The 13,527-nt window shown below is 45.3% G+C and overlaps 1 protein-coding gene across 7 annotated transcripts in view; it reads right to left on the bottom strand.

Annotated features, from left to right (window-relative positions):
* The window catches only part of C10H10orf67 (chromosome 10 C10orf67 homolog), a 160,387-nt gene that overhangs the window by 145,698 nt on the left and 1,162 nt on the right, over window positions 1-13,527 (bottom strand). The gene's annotated exons all lie outside the window — the stretch shown is intronic.

Genomic DNA, 13,527 nt, shown 5'->3' with positions numbered 1-13,527 from the left:
AAAGAAATTTATGACCAATAGGAGAAATAAATTTTTAGATGGTGGTGCCATAAAATTTCAGAGAAAAAGTTCTTGGTACTTTTCAAAGATGACAACTACTACTGATGACAAACTGCACATGTGGCTTTTTTTTTTTCCCTAGGATATGTGTTTTAGAAATTTTAAAGAAATTCTTTTATGATACATTTGGGAATCTTTAAAACATGAAATAAAAATCATAATACTTCTGAGCAAGTTGTTCCACAAAACACAGATAATAAACATTTCCTAAAATTACTACAAGTCTCCAAAGGTTTGTCATTTTAACCTTTTTTTGTTTTTGTTTTTGTTTTTTAGGGCCACACCCATAGCATATGGGCATATGGAAGTTCACAGGCCAGGGGTCAAATCAGAGCTACAGCTGCCAGCCTACAACACAGCCACAGCAATGCCAGATCCTTAACCCTCTGAGCAAGACCAGGGATCAAAACCATATCCTCATGGATCCTAGTCAGGTTTGTTACTCCAGGTTTGTCACTCCCATTGTCCCTAGAGGTAGCTTACTAAAACCCAGGTCATGCCACTATCCTGCTTTGGAGGATTTTAATGGTCTTCTCCTACCTAGCAGGATTAAATTCAATTTTCTTCTTGTGACCTTCAAGATATGGGTGCAAAGGAGTTCCCGTCATGGCTCAGTGGTTCACGAATCCGACCAGTATCCATGAGGATGAAGGCTCCATCTCTGGGTTCAATCGCTGGCCTCGCTCAGCGGGCTAAGGATCCAGTGTTGCCGTGAGCTGTGGTGTAGGTTTCAGAGGCAGCTCGGATCCTGCGTTGCTGTGGTTGTGACGTAAGCTGGCAGCTGTAACTCTGATTCGACCCCTAGCCTGGGAACTTCCATATGCCACAGGCGCGGCCCTAAAAAGACAAAAGATAAAAGACAAAAAAAAAAAAAGATGAGGGGCAAACTTGTTGGAGCTTCCTGCATTTAACAAAGAATAACTGAGTACCTACTATTTGCCAGGCACTATTTTTGACACTAAGGATAACAGCAGTGGACAAGGCAAAGTTTTTGTTCTCATGAACAGAAAGACTAATACCTAGACCTAGAAAGACTAATACTGTATGATTGCACTTGCATGTGGTATCTAAAAAAGCCAAACTCAGCGTTCCCATCATGGCGCAGCGGAAATGAATCTGACTAGGAACCATGAGGTTGCGGGTTCCGTCCCTGGCCTTGCCCAGTGGATTAAGGATTTGGTGTTGCCATGAGATGTGGTGTAGGTTGTAGATGTGGCTTCGATCTGATGTTGCTGTGCTTGTGGCATAGGTCAGCAGCTGTAGCTCTGACTGGATGGATTCCTAGCCTGGGAACCTCCATATGCCATGGGTGTAGCCCTAGAAAAGCAAAATAAATAAATAAACAAAAATTTAAAAATTAAAAAAACACAAAAGCCAAACTCATGGCAGTGGGGGAAACAAGGAAATGTTGGTCAAAGGGTAAAAGTTTCCAGTTATAAGATGAATAAGCCCTGGGGCTATAATGTACGGCATGGTGACTACAAGTAATAATAATGTTTGTATACTTGAAAGCTGCTAAGAGAGTCAATCTTAAATGTTCTCATTAAAAATAAAAGGGAGTTTCCATTTTGTCAGCAGGTTAACAACATGTATCCATGAGGATGACTAGTATCCATGAGGATGTGGGTTCTATCCCTGGCCTCTTTCAGTGGGTTAAGGATCCGGCATTGCTGTGAGCTGTAGTGTAGGTCACAAACGTGGCTCGGATCTGGGATGGCTGTGGCTGTGGCTGTGGCGTAGACTGGCAGCTGTAGCTCTGATTCAACCCCTAGCCTGGAAACTTTCATATGCCACAGATATGGCCCTAAAAAAGCAAAACAAAACAAAAAAACACCCTATGTGAGATGATGAATGTGTCAACTAACCTTATTGTGATAATCATTTATAATATGTATATACTAAATCATTACATTCTACATTTTAAACTTATACAATGTTATATGTTAGTTATATTCCAATAAACTTGGGAGTGGGAGAGGAAAAGGAAATTATGAAATACCTACAGCCTATGCACAAAATAGTAATTTGTTACAAAGGAAAGAATGGTGAATTTATGGTGGAGAACCTTGGGAGACATCAACCCAACAAGGTCAAGGTTAAAGCACCAATCAGGGAACAGAGTGAATGACATGGACCCACCAAGGTTGATGCCATGGGAAGATGTGACTTCATTTCAGTGGCATTTCTGCCAAGACTGCACAGCCTGAGTCTGGCTGTAAGGAGAGAGCAGATGGACCCAGAGAGAGCTGGTTATACTACAGAATGTTGGCACTTTTTTTTTTTAGGCTACACCCAAGGCATGCAGAAGTTCCTGGGCCGGGGAATGAACCCATGCCACAGCAGCAGCCAGAGCCACAGCAGTGAAACCTCCAGATCCTTAACCCATCAGGCCACCAGGGAACTCAAGAATGTCTGTGCTTTTAAAAAGTGTCAAGGACATAAACGACAAGAAAAGGCTGAGAAATTCTTCCAAATGAATATATCTGAGGGGACAGGCTAGCTAAAGACAACAAACACTCCTAGATAGGCTCCTGGATCAGAAAGGAAAAAAAGACTCATTGCTGGTATACTTGGCACAGCTTGAATGAGAGAGAGGTCTGTGCAATGTTATCTCCTGTTTTGAGAGGGAAAAACACACTTGAAGGCTTAGGAGTGATGGGAACTATGTCTATAGCTTGCTCTCAAAAGGTTCTAAAAAGACTAACAACGAAAAAATAATGAATGTATGAGTGTGTATGTAAACACGTATGGAAGGAAGAGGAGAAGAGATAAAACAAATATGGTCGAATGTTAAGAATTAAAGAGTCTAGGTGAAGGGGACATGGGGGTCCTTAGTTTTATTCTGACAATTTTTCTGTAGATTTGAGATGATTTCAAAATAAATTATTTTTTTTAAAAGTCATGTGCATCCTTCAAGCAAGCTCAAATTTTACTAATTTCACCCCATAAGAACTGTCAGTATTTCAGGGTTTGACGAACAATAAAACGTGAATTTGGAAGCAACATATAACACATCCCTGTGTGCCACTTCGGCGCCTTCTCCAAGTCACAAGTAAGGGGCCTATGTTTATTGGAGCCTAGAGGAAGAAACATCTAGACTGTAGTGCAAGCTGCTTTTCCACCTGGATGTCACGAGCCAGCAGATATGATGGTCCTTAAGAGCGTCTGTGACAAACACGTCTGCTCTGTGGATCCTGTGGCAAGCACCCATCATAAAACCACAGCAGAGACCTCTTGGGTTTTGGATTTTGAAGCAAATGTTAACCCTCTTATACAGCTGACTATCATCCTTTGAGAACCAGCTTCCGTTTGCTACTGAGCCTTACAAGAGTGGAATGCCTAGCCAGGAGTCATCAAGTGATCACATGGCTTGGGTTTCCAAGGAAAAAGTGGGTTTTGTCTGACTCACCAAACCACAAAATTGGTCAAGGCACCTCAATCTCTCATCAGGTGGGAGTGCTTGTAAGACATCAGACTCACGCAGGGGGAAAGTAATTTACAAGAGTAGGCAGCTTGCGCGGCTCTTCCTCCCTCAATCCACAGCTATGGCCTCGTGGGCAGTTCGGGATGATGAGTTGAGGAGGAAAAACTCAAGCCTGGTTGACAGATGGAGCTGCCACTAAAAGGTGGATACTTGCCACTGTATAGTCTCACTGAGAGGTGGTCCTGAGGAATAGCCATGAAGAGAGAGCCTCCCATGGAACAGAACCAGAAGGAATACCTATGGTTGTCTCCTTTGCCTGGATGAGAAATGGCCAGAACCACCTGTCTGTATGGATTCATGGGCAGCAGCTAAAGGCTTAGCTGGATAGTCAGGAACTTAGAAGCAACATGATTGAGAGACTGGTGACAGCAAGTCTAAGGAAGAGTTCTGTGGGGGGCCCTCGGAGAGTGGGCACAGGCTGTAAAGGTGTTTGTGCCCCACGTGAATGCTCACCGATGGGATCCACTGCAGAAAAGGAGCTCAGGAATCAGGCAGGCAATGCGACACACTCTGTGGGCATCAGGCGGTTTCTGCATCCACCACAGTGCTCACTCAGTGACCTTTCGTTTGGCCACGGTGGCAGGGATGGAGTTCCGCAACACGGACTTCCCCTTCCCAAGGCTGGCCTGACCCCTGCAAGCACTGAGTGCCTCGCCGGCCCACAGCAGAGACTAACACCGAGCCCCTGATACAGCAGTATTTACCTGTGAGGACAACCAGCCACCTGGTGGAAGGTTGATAACACTGAACCTCTTCCATCACCTTCACTGGAATAGACAAATATTTGGATATGGATTTGCCTTCTCTCGTGAGAACCACCATCGACTGATTCATAGAAGGCCTTATCCACCATCACAGCACTGGGCACAGCATCACTTCTGATCCAGGTACTCTTTTCACAGCAAAAGAAGTACAGCAACAGGCTCATGCCCACAGAATTGACTGGTCTTGTCAGCAGACAGGGTAGGAAGGTCCATGGAGAAAGAGAACCAGGCACAGCTTTCGTGACATAAAAAAAGACCCTTTTGCTGGCTACATCTGTGGCATGCAGAAGTTCCTGGGCCAGGGATTGAACCCAAGCCACAGCAGTGACAATGCCTAGTCCTTAACCACTTGGTGACCAGGGAACTCCAAGAGAAGCCATTTTTGTCCTAAGCCTGGGCACAAAGCTTGCCCTTGAATTGGTCTCAGTAATTAATGATCGAAGGGAAGTGGAGAAATGCAGGAACAAAGGAAAAACATTCAAGGAACAATAGTTCAGTGATAAAACAGACTCCTAGTTCCTCCTCACGGGATATGCCTAACAATCTGGTTCCCGTCTTCTTCGAATTCTGCAGGAACGAAAGCTCCCGCCCAGGGGGAGGATGGAATGAGGATGTCGATCTTTTCTGATCCTCGTGACCTCAGTCTAAGCTTCAACTAAAGCTTAGACTCTGTCAACCTTTGCCCCAATGCTACGCTGAATTCTCTGCTCACACCCTTTGATGAATAGTCACGTACTCTTAGCTTACGACTTCCCCAATTTTGCTTTTTGGGGAGACACTGCTTTGGGAAAGATCCCTGGTGCTATGCTTACTTGCCACAAGCAATAATTCCTTCCTTCTCCTGATCTCTGGCTCGGTTGACCCACCAAGAAGCCAACCCAGTTTTGGGATAACAGTCTTACTATGTATCCCACCACCCAGGAGCGCTGACCCAGTGGAAAGGCAGAATAGCTTATTGAAGACTCAGTCATGGAAACTGAGAGACAAATCCACGGAAGGATGTGGTCCTGTTTCATAGGATGCACCATATGTCTTTGAAAGGGAGCAGAATTTGCCACCTCCAAATATGCCTCTTTGACGAAAGGATTATCTTGAGCTAGTTATTTCTAAGAAACTACAGATAGCAGGAAAAGCTCTGACAGCAGAGTATAAGTCACCCATTTGTAAGAGACATTTACACTGATAAGGAAAATCTCCATTTGTAAGGGTGTCTTCCAGGCTGTACCAGGAACAGGAGAATGACAATCTCTAGAAGCTCATGTTGATGGAGAAGGCATGGGCTTAAATCTGCATAACCCCCATCCCCGGGTTTACTGTGCTTTCCCTGTCACCTCCCATCCTCACCGCTAACCCCTGGCATTTTCTTTTGTCTTTAGCTGGAGATGGTATTTAAGGGGTGCTTGGGCCATGTCAGGGACTTACTCAGTTTTCCTGGGTATCTCCTGGTAGACAGGAGGTATCCATGTTATTAAACTTCTGTTGTTGTTTTTCTCTAGTTAATGTCTTTTATTACAAGGCGGTAGGTCTCAGCCAAGAAGGTAGAAAGGGTAGAAAGAAAATTATTTTTCTTCCCCTACACTTTTTTTTTTTTTTTTTTTTTTGTCTCTTAGGGCCACACCAGCAGCACAGGGAGATTCCCAGGCTAGGGTCAAATTGGAGCTGTACCCGCCAGCCTACCCCATAGCCACAGCAACACGGGATCTGAGCTTCCCCTGCAACTTATACCACAGCTTGCGGCATTGCCAGATCCCCAGGGATCGAACCTGCGTCCTCATGGATGCTATCTGGGTTCACCAACCACTGAGCCATGACGGGAACTCCATACACTTTGAATCAGTATGCAGGGCCATCTCTCCCATGGCCACAGGGCCAGGAATGGGGTGGGGGTGGGGCGGGGGAGATGGAGGAGGCTCCTCTACTATTACACCTAATAATTCACCCCAGAAATGACTGCTTCCTTCCCAGCAGCTTTGTGATCTGCTGGCTTGGAGGTCTTTGTTCCCAAGGGCAGAATGCTTCCACTGGGAAGCAGAGCAATGGTTCCCCTCAATTAATGACAGTGGACTGAACTGATACCTGGCCTCTGTGTGAACCTGACACCACTAAACCAAAGGCCAGGAGAGGGGGCACTCTACTGGCTGAAGCGATTAATTCTGATTATCAAGGGAAAGGTGGGTTGTTAGTACACAGTGGAGTCAAGGAGGAAACCAGGGGATTCTCCGGAGTGCCTCTTAGCATTTCCATGTTCAACAGTAAAGATTAATGGAAAAACACAGCAATGCCCCCCAAAGGCAGGATTTTTGAGAACCCAGGTCGGTGAGGAATGAAGATTTGGATCTTCCAGCTACATAGAGAGCCTTGGCCTGCCTGTACCTTCCACCAAATTTCTTGGCCACTCGACAAGTCATTCCCATGGACCAGCTCTGACCAGCACTCTCTGCCAAGCTTCTCTACCACCAGTCACATCCTCTCCCAAGAAGTCTCGATCTTCGTGTTGGGTGGGGAGGGTCTTCTAAATTCTTAGTTCCTTCCGTGTTTGTTCTTTCTCTGCCCTCGGGGTCATGGCTGCACTTGCATTTGCTAGAACAATGCTGCTTAGAGTCTCTTACCACCTTTACCACTTTTTGCTAGTTAAATATCCTCGCTGAAAGTTCCCATGTGGCCCAGAGTTAAGAATCAACATTGCTGCAGTTGTGGTATAGGTTGCAACTGTAACACAGGTTCAGTCCCTGGCCTGGGAATTTCCACATGCTGTGGGTGAAGCCAAAACAAACAAACAAACAAAAAAACCAAAAAATCCAGGGAGCTCCGCTTGTGGCTCAGCAGGTTAATAACCCAAGTAGTATCCGTGACAATGCAGGTTCCACCCCTGGGTTTCACTCAGTGGGTTAAGGATCCAGCATTCCTGTGCATTGTGGTGTAGCTCGCAGATGTGACTTGGATCCATCCTTGCAGTGGCTGTGGTGTAGGCTGGCAGCTGCAGCTCCAATTTGACCCCTAGTCTGGGAACTTTCATATGCCACATGTGCAGTCCTAAAAAGACAAAAAACAAACAAACCCCTTCTTTTTTTTTTTTTTTTTTTTTTTTTGTCTTTTTGCCATTTCTTGGACCACTCCCATGGCATATGGAAGTTCCCAGGCTAGGGTCCAATCAGAGCAGTAGCCCACAGCCTACACCAGAGCCACAGCAACGCCACATCTGAGCCGTGTCTGCGACCTACACCACAGCTCACGGCAATGCCGGATCCTTAATCCACTGAGCAAGGCCAGGAATCAAATCCACAACCTCATGGCTCCTAGTTGGATTCGTTAACCACTGAGCCACGATGGGAACTCCACAAACAAACCCCTTCTTAAAAGTTAATAAGAAACAGGAAATATTTGTTTCTTGTTCAAATACTGGTGAGGTTTCTGCCTCGTGTCTGGAGCCTGAGTGCTACATCAATATAATAAATACAAACAACCACCTAAACTGAACCTGTTTCTTTATATTCTTCAATGTCTCCCACTTTACAGACCTCAATAATTCATCACTCCAGCCTAGAAATGCAATCCTTTACCCTCCTCAGTGCCAACAGCTCTTTTTACTATTCGGCTTCATTTTGCATTAAGCCTAACCATTATTTCTTCCCATTTTAAGCAAAAGATCTATGGTGGGTAGTAATGAGTGTGACTAGTGATAAATATATAATGTTACATGCCAATTAAATCTCAAAAATGGGGGGGGGGGGGACCAGAAGCGAAAAAAAAAACCAAAAAACCCAAATATCTTCAGGATATGATTTAGAACCTTGGAACACTATTTTCAGTTATTGCCTCTGGCGTCATAATATTATAGTAATACAATCTGATGTTTTAAAACCAGGCTCAAGAATCTTACAGAGACCCCCTTCAAAGTGTCTAAAAATAATATCAGTGCCTATTTATTGTGTTAAAGGGAAAACCACAGGCTCAAAATGGCATTACTTGTTCTAAAGCCTGTGATACCAAATCTAGATTTACTACCTGACTGAAGTGCAGTTTCAATCTTCCTCAGAAATGTAACCTTAATCAACCAGACTGGAATTTTCTGGTCAACACCGAGAAGATAATCTGTCACGTGGGCCCTCTCGTTCTGGCCCCCAGAGGCAGACAAGGCAAAATCTGCAAGATAAAACTCATGCCTTTCCTTTTCCTCCCAAAGATAAGTCGAAGCTTAAATACAAGGCTTTCTTTTCTTTTGCGAATTAGCTCCCTTGCCCCACCCATTTCCTATAAAAACCTCCCCTTCTACCTACCCCCCTGGGAGCACCTAACAATGGCTGGATGGGATGCTGCCCAATTCATGACTCACCTAAAAAAGCCTATTAGATCTCCAAATGTACACTGTTGAATTTTGGTTTTTTAAACAATTGCGTGGAGTTCTTGTCATGGCTCAGTGGTTAGAGAACTCGACTAGCATCCAGGAGGATGCAGGTTTGATCCTTGGTCTCACTCAGTGGGTTAAAGATCCGGCATTGCCATGAGCTGTGGTGTAGGTCGCAGACACGGCATAGACCAGCAGCTACAGCTCCAACTAGATCCCCAGCCTGGGAACTTCCATATCCCCAGGTGTCGCCTTAAAAAGACCAAAATAAAAAAATAAAAGTAAAAAAATAAAATAAACAATTGCATGCTGCAGTTGTCTCCTGTGCTAGGTCAAGATATACGTCTTAATACACACACATCTTCTTCCGTTATCTGGTTCTCTACTTTTCTTGTATTGAAGATGAGGAAGCTAAGCCTCAATAAAAGTAACTCATCGAAAATCAGAAGCCTAAAGTGACAGAGTCTTGTCCTCCATCCCGGGTGAGAACAGGTCTATGGTTCTCCAACCTTCAAGTCCTAATTTTTTGAATGACTGATTCAGAAAGTTCCAGTTCATTCAGAATCTAAGTGAAACACAGAGGTTCACTCTTCAACTTCCTATCAAATTCCAAATTTGTCTAATTTTAGATGACAACCCTCTGCCTAGAATGGAAACCCACATCATAACAAACTAAACTAGCTAAGTTGTTCCTACACAGTCCTTATTTATAGCCTCGGCAATTTGATTTCTGAATAATAGCTTGGTTGTTATGCATAAAATAGTCTTGGAAAAATAGCAATTACAGGGTTTTTTTTAAAAAATAAATGAGACACAAAATTAACATGTTAATTTATTATAGAAAACATCTATGAAAATTTATTAATAGAACGCAATGGCACTTCTCACTAAATCCTAGAATAGTCTAGCCTAACAAATGCTCACTAATGAATTAGTCAAAGAAAATGGCCTTGGAGTTCCCGTCGTGGCGCAGTGGTTAACGAATCCGACTAGGGACCATGAGGTTGCGGGTTCGGTCCCTGCCCTTGCTCAGTGGGTTAACGATTCGGCGTTGCTGTGAGCTGTGGTGTAGGTTGCAGACTCGGCTCGGATCCCGCGTTGCTGTGGCTCTGGCGTAGGCCGGTGGCTACAGCTCTGATTTGACCCCTAGCCTGGGAACCTCCATATGCCGCGGGAGCGGCCCAAGAAATAGCAACAACAACAACAACAAAAAAAAGAAAATGGCCTTAAGGGCACTCAACTTTCACTATGGAGTGCTGCTCAATTTTAAAGAAGGAAAACATTGCTTCCGTTTTGCTCCTCTCCAAAGAACTGCAACGCCAATGTGCCCCAACACGTACTTTTCACTCTCTTCCTGGGTGGACTCACCAAGTCTCCTAGCTCTAGAGCCATCTTTGTGCCAATTATTCCCATACTGGTAGAGCCACCCTGAACCTCTCTTCTGAACTATACGCTTGAAGGGTAGCAGAATATGGCATCTCGAAATATGCTCTTTTAGCATAAGGATTCTTCTGAGCTAACTGTTTTGAGAAACTGCAGACACGGGAGAAGCCCTTAGAAAGAGGACAGAAGTTACCTCTTTGAAAGGAAAGGGGATTTAAGGAAATCTCCATTTCCAACTGTCTTCCTCTCCTACTAGGAAGATGACTCTAACTCACGAAAGAAGTGTGTTGATGGAGAAAGCACCAATTTCCTCTCATCATCCTCTCCATTCCAGTTCACTGCAACTCCATCCCTTCCAGTAGGTCAGCTCAAAAAAATCAGTCTTTCCAATTCTGTGTCTATCTTCAACATCAACTAGGAGAACCTGACTGTGTCACCACCTCCAACCACTAGAACCACGGTCATTTTTCTCAAGGCATACTGTAATAGTCCCCTAATTGGTTTCCCTGTTTCCGCCCCTGTCCTCATTACAGTCTAATATCAAAACAATAGCCAGAGTAATTCTGTTGGAAGGATAAACCAGATTATGTCATTCCTCTGCTCCAATCCCCTCTTGTCTCTCCATCTGTGAGTGTGACTGATTGAGTGACCGATTTTCTTTTTATAGCTGCACCTGTGGCATATGGAAGTTCCCAGGCTAGAGGTCACATTGGAACTGCAGCTGCCAGCCTACGCCACAGTTACAGCAACTCGGGATCCAAGTCACACCTGTTACCTACACCATAGCTTGTGGCAATGCCAGATCCTTAACCCACTGAGCAAGTCCAGGGATCAAACCCGCATCCTCACAGAGACAACGTCAGGTTCTTAACACCTGAGCCACAATGGGAACCTCGAGAGTGTGATTTATAATAAGAAATATATATATATTGGTTTTCATCACAGCAGCCCAAACCCTTGGAATTTCCTAAGGGTCAGGCACAACGGGAGAATCTTTTGTTATAATATTTAGTCTTCTGTCCTCAGCTTTGAAATAGTGGGAAAAGGTGAACTGTGTGTTCACCTTTCGTGGGAAGCCCCTTTTCAACCCCACCTGATTTTATGTTGAGGTGACTTCTGAAAAGCCCCTATAGATGGGGGTGGTTACAAGCGAACCAACTACGATGAAAGGATTGGAACTATGGATACCACCCCCACACCCACTTCCAAAGGGGCTAGAGGTTGAATTAATCACAACAAGTCAATGATACAATCAATTCCGCATATGTGAAGAAGCCTTCATAAATATCTCTGAATTACAGAGTTCAGAGAGCTTCAAGGTTGGTGAACCAAAAAGAATTCATGTGTCAGGGGGGTGGCGCACCCCAAACTCCCTATGCTCAAACCCTTCCAGGCCTCACTCTATGTATCCCTTCCTCTGGTTGTTCATTCATATCCTTTAATATTCCTGTATAAACCAGTAGCCAAGTAAGTATGCTGGTTTCCTGAGTTCTGACCAATTTTTTTTCGGTCTTTTTAGGGACACACTTGTGGCATATGGAAGTTCTTAGGCTAGGGGTCAAACTGGAACTGCAGCTGCCAGCCTACCCCACAGCCACATCAACTTAGTATCCCAGCCTACACCACAGCTCACGGCAGTGCAGGATCCTTAACCCACTGATCGAGGCCAGAGATGGAACCCATATCCTCATGGATACTAGTCGGGTTCTTAACCTGCTGAGCCACGATGGGACCTCCCGGCTTTAGCAAATTAACTGAACTTGAGGAGGGGGTCATGGGAATCTCTGATTATAGCTGGTTGTCAGAAGCACAGGTGACAACCTGGACTTGTGACTGGCCTCTGAAGAGGGAGGACAGATGTAGTCTTGGGGCCCTGGACCCGGAACCTGTGGAATCTGACACTATCTCCAGGTAGACAGTGCCAGAGTTGAGTTAAACTACAAGACACAACAACCAGTGGTTACCAGTGGCGACAGGGAAGGAGATTAAGAGGTACAAACTATTGCATATAAAATAAGCTACAAGGATATGTTGTACAACATGGGGAATATAGCCAACATTTTATAATAACTATAAACGGAATATAACCTTTAAAAATTGTGAGTCACCATATTGTACACTTGTAACATATAATACTGTACAGCAACTAGACTTCAGTTAAAAATAAATAAATAAGCAAACTACAGGAATCACTGTCTGCTGAGAAATGGAGAATTGCTTGGTAGGGCTGAAAAAACACCACCCCAAGGTCAATGCTGAAGTCCCTACCAGGATCTAGGTCCCACACCGGCACCATCCTCTTACCTCTGACCTCATCTCCACTGCTCTCCCCGTGTCTCACCCTGCTCCAGCCACACCAGGCTCTTTGCTGGTCCTGCAACACTCAGGCTCACTCCTTTCTGCCTCCTGTCCTCTGCCTGGAACACTTTGTTCCCTGATAGATCAGAATGGCACTCCTCTTCCCCCCATAAGCCTGCATCTCCCCCCAAAGTCATCTCCAAGAAGACTTCCTGGACCATAGGATCTAAAATTACAACCCCCATCTCCACTCCACACACTACTTCTTCTGCTCCCTCCACGCTCTTTTCTCCTTAGCATTCAACCACCACGTAACTTATTTATTATACAGTTGGCTTGTTTATGGCTGGTTTCCTGACTAGAATGTAAACTTCACAAAGGACAGGCTTCCCTCAGTGTGTGAACTGCTGCCTCCCCTGCGCCAAATTCTTCCCTCAACCCAGGACTGCCATCAGAACTGAGCCTCTGCTTCCCACTCACAGCAGATCCCAGAGCACCAGCACCTGTGGGGGAAGAGATGTCCACATGGGCATCCGTGGTTCCTTTGTTCAGGCAATAAGCACGAACCGAGCTCTGGCACTGTCAGTCTGTCCACTGAGCACAGCCAGGGCAGCTTTGCTGGAGAAGCTCCTTGCCACAGGATGCCAGGGAATCCAGGGCAGGAAGTCATTCCTATCGGTCAACTAGAACAGGTTAGACCCAGTGCCCGCGGCGCTTACCATCCACTACCGCCAATGTGTGCTTTCACAACCATCAGTCGACCAGGTTCCGTGTGCACCCTGATCCCTTTGAACCATCACACCCACTTAATACAGGTGGGCCGGGGCAGATGAGCTCATTGCATCGGTCCTTACCCCTGGACTCTGGCCCTGTCTTCTTACATGGCACCATGAGGCCCTTGTCGTAGGAAATACTAAGTGTGCCATAGCAGCTGACCTAATGCGGCCATTGAGGGATGTCAAAAGGTTGTTCTCTTTTTTTAAGTCCGCGCCTGTAGCATTTGGAAGTTCCCAGGCTAGGGGGTCCAATGAGAGCTGCGGCTGCTAGTCTAGCCACAGCCACGCTAAATCTGAGCCACATCTGTGACCCACCCGGCAACGCCAGATCCGTAATCTACTGAGGGAGGCCAGAAATCAAACCCACAACCTCACAGGGTTCTTAATCACTGAGGCACAAATGGGAACTCCTTCAAA

Source organism: Sus scrofa, chromosome 10 (assembly GCF_054392235.1).
Source record: "Sus scrofa isolate SSC_HxYL_T2T_F1_AM1 chromosome 10, Sscrofa_HxYL_maternal_Yorkshire_Landrace_v2.0, whole genome shotgun sequence".
NCBI lineage: Eukaryota > Metazoa > Chordata > Mammalia > Artiodactyla > Suidae > Sus > Sus scrofa.
This window is presented reverse-complemented; position numbering and strand designations above follow the sequence as displayed.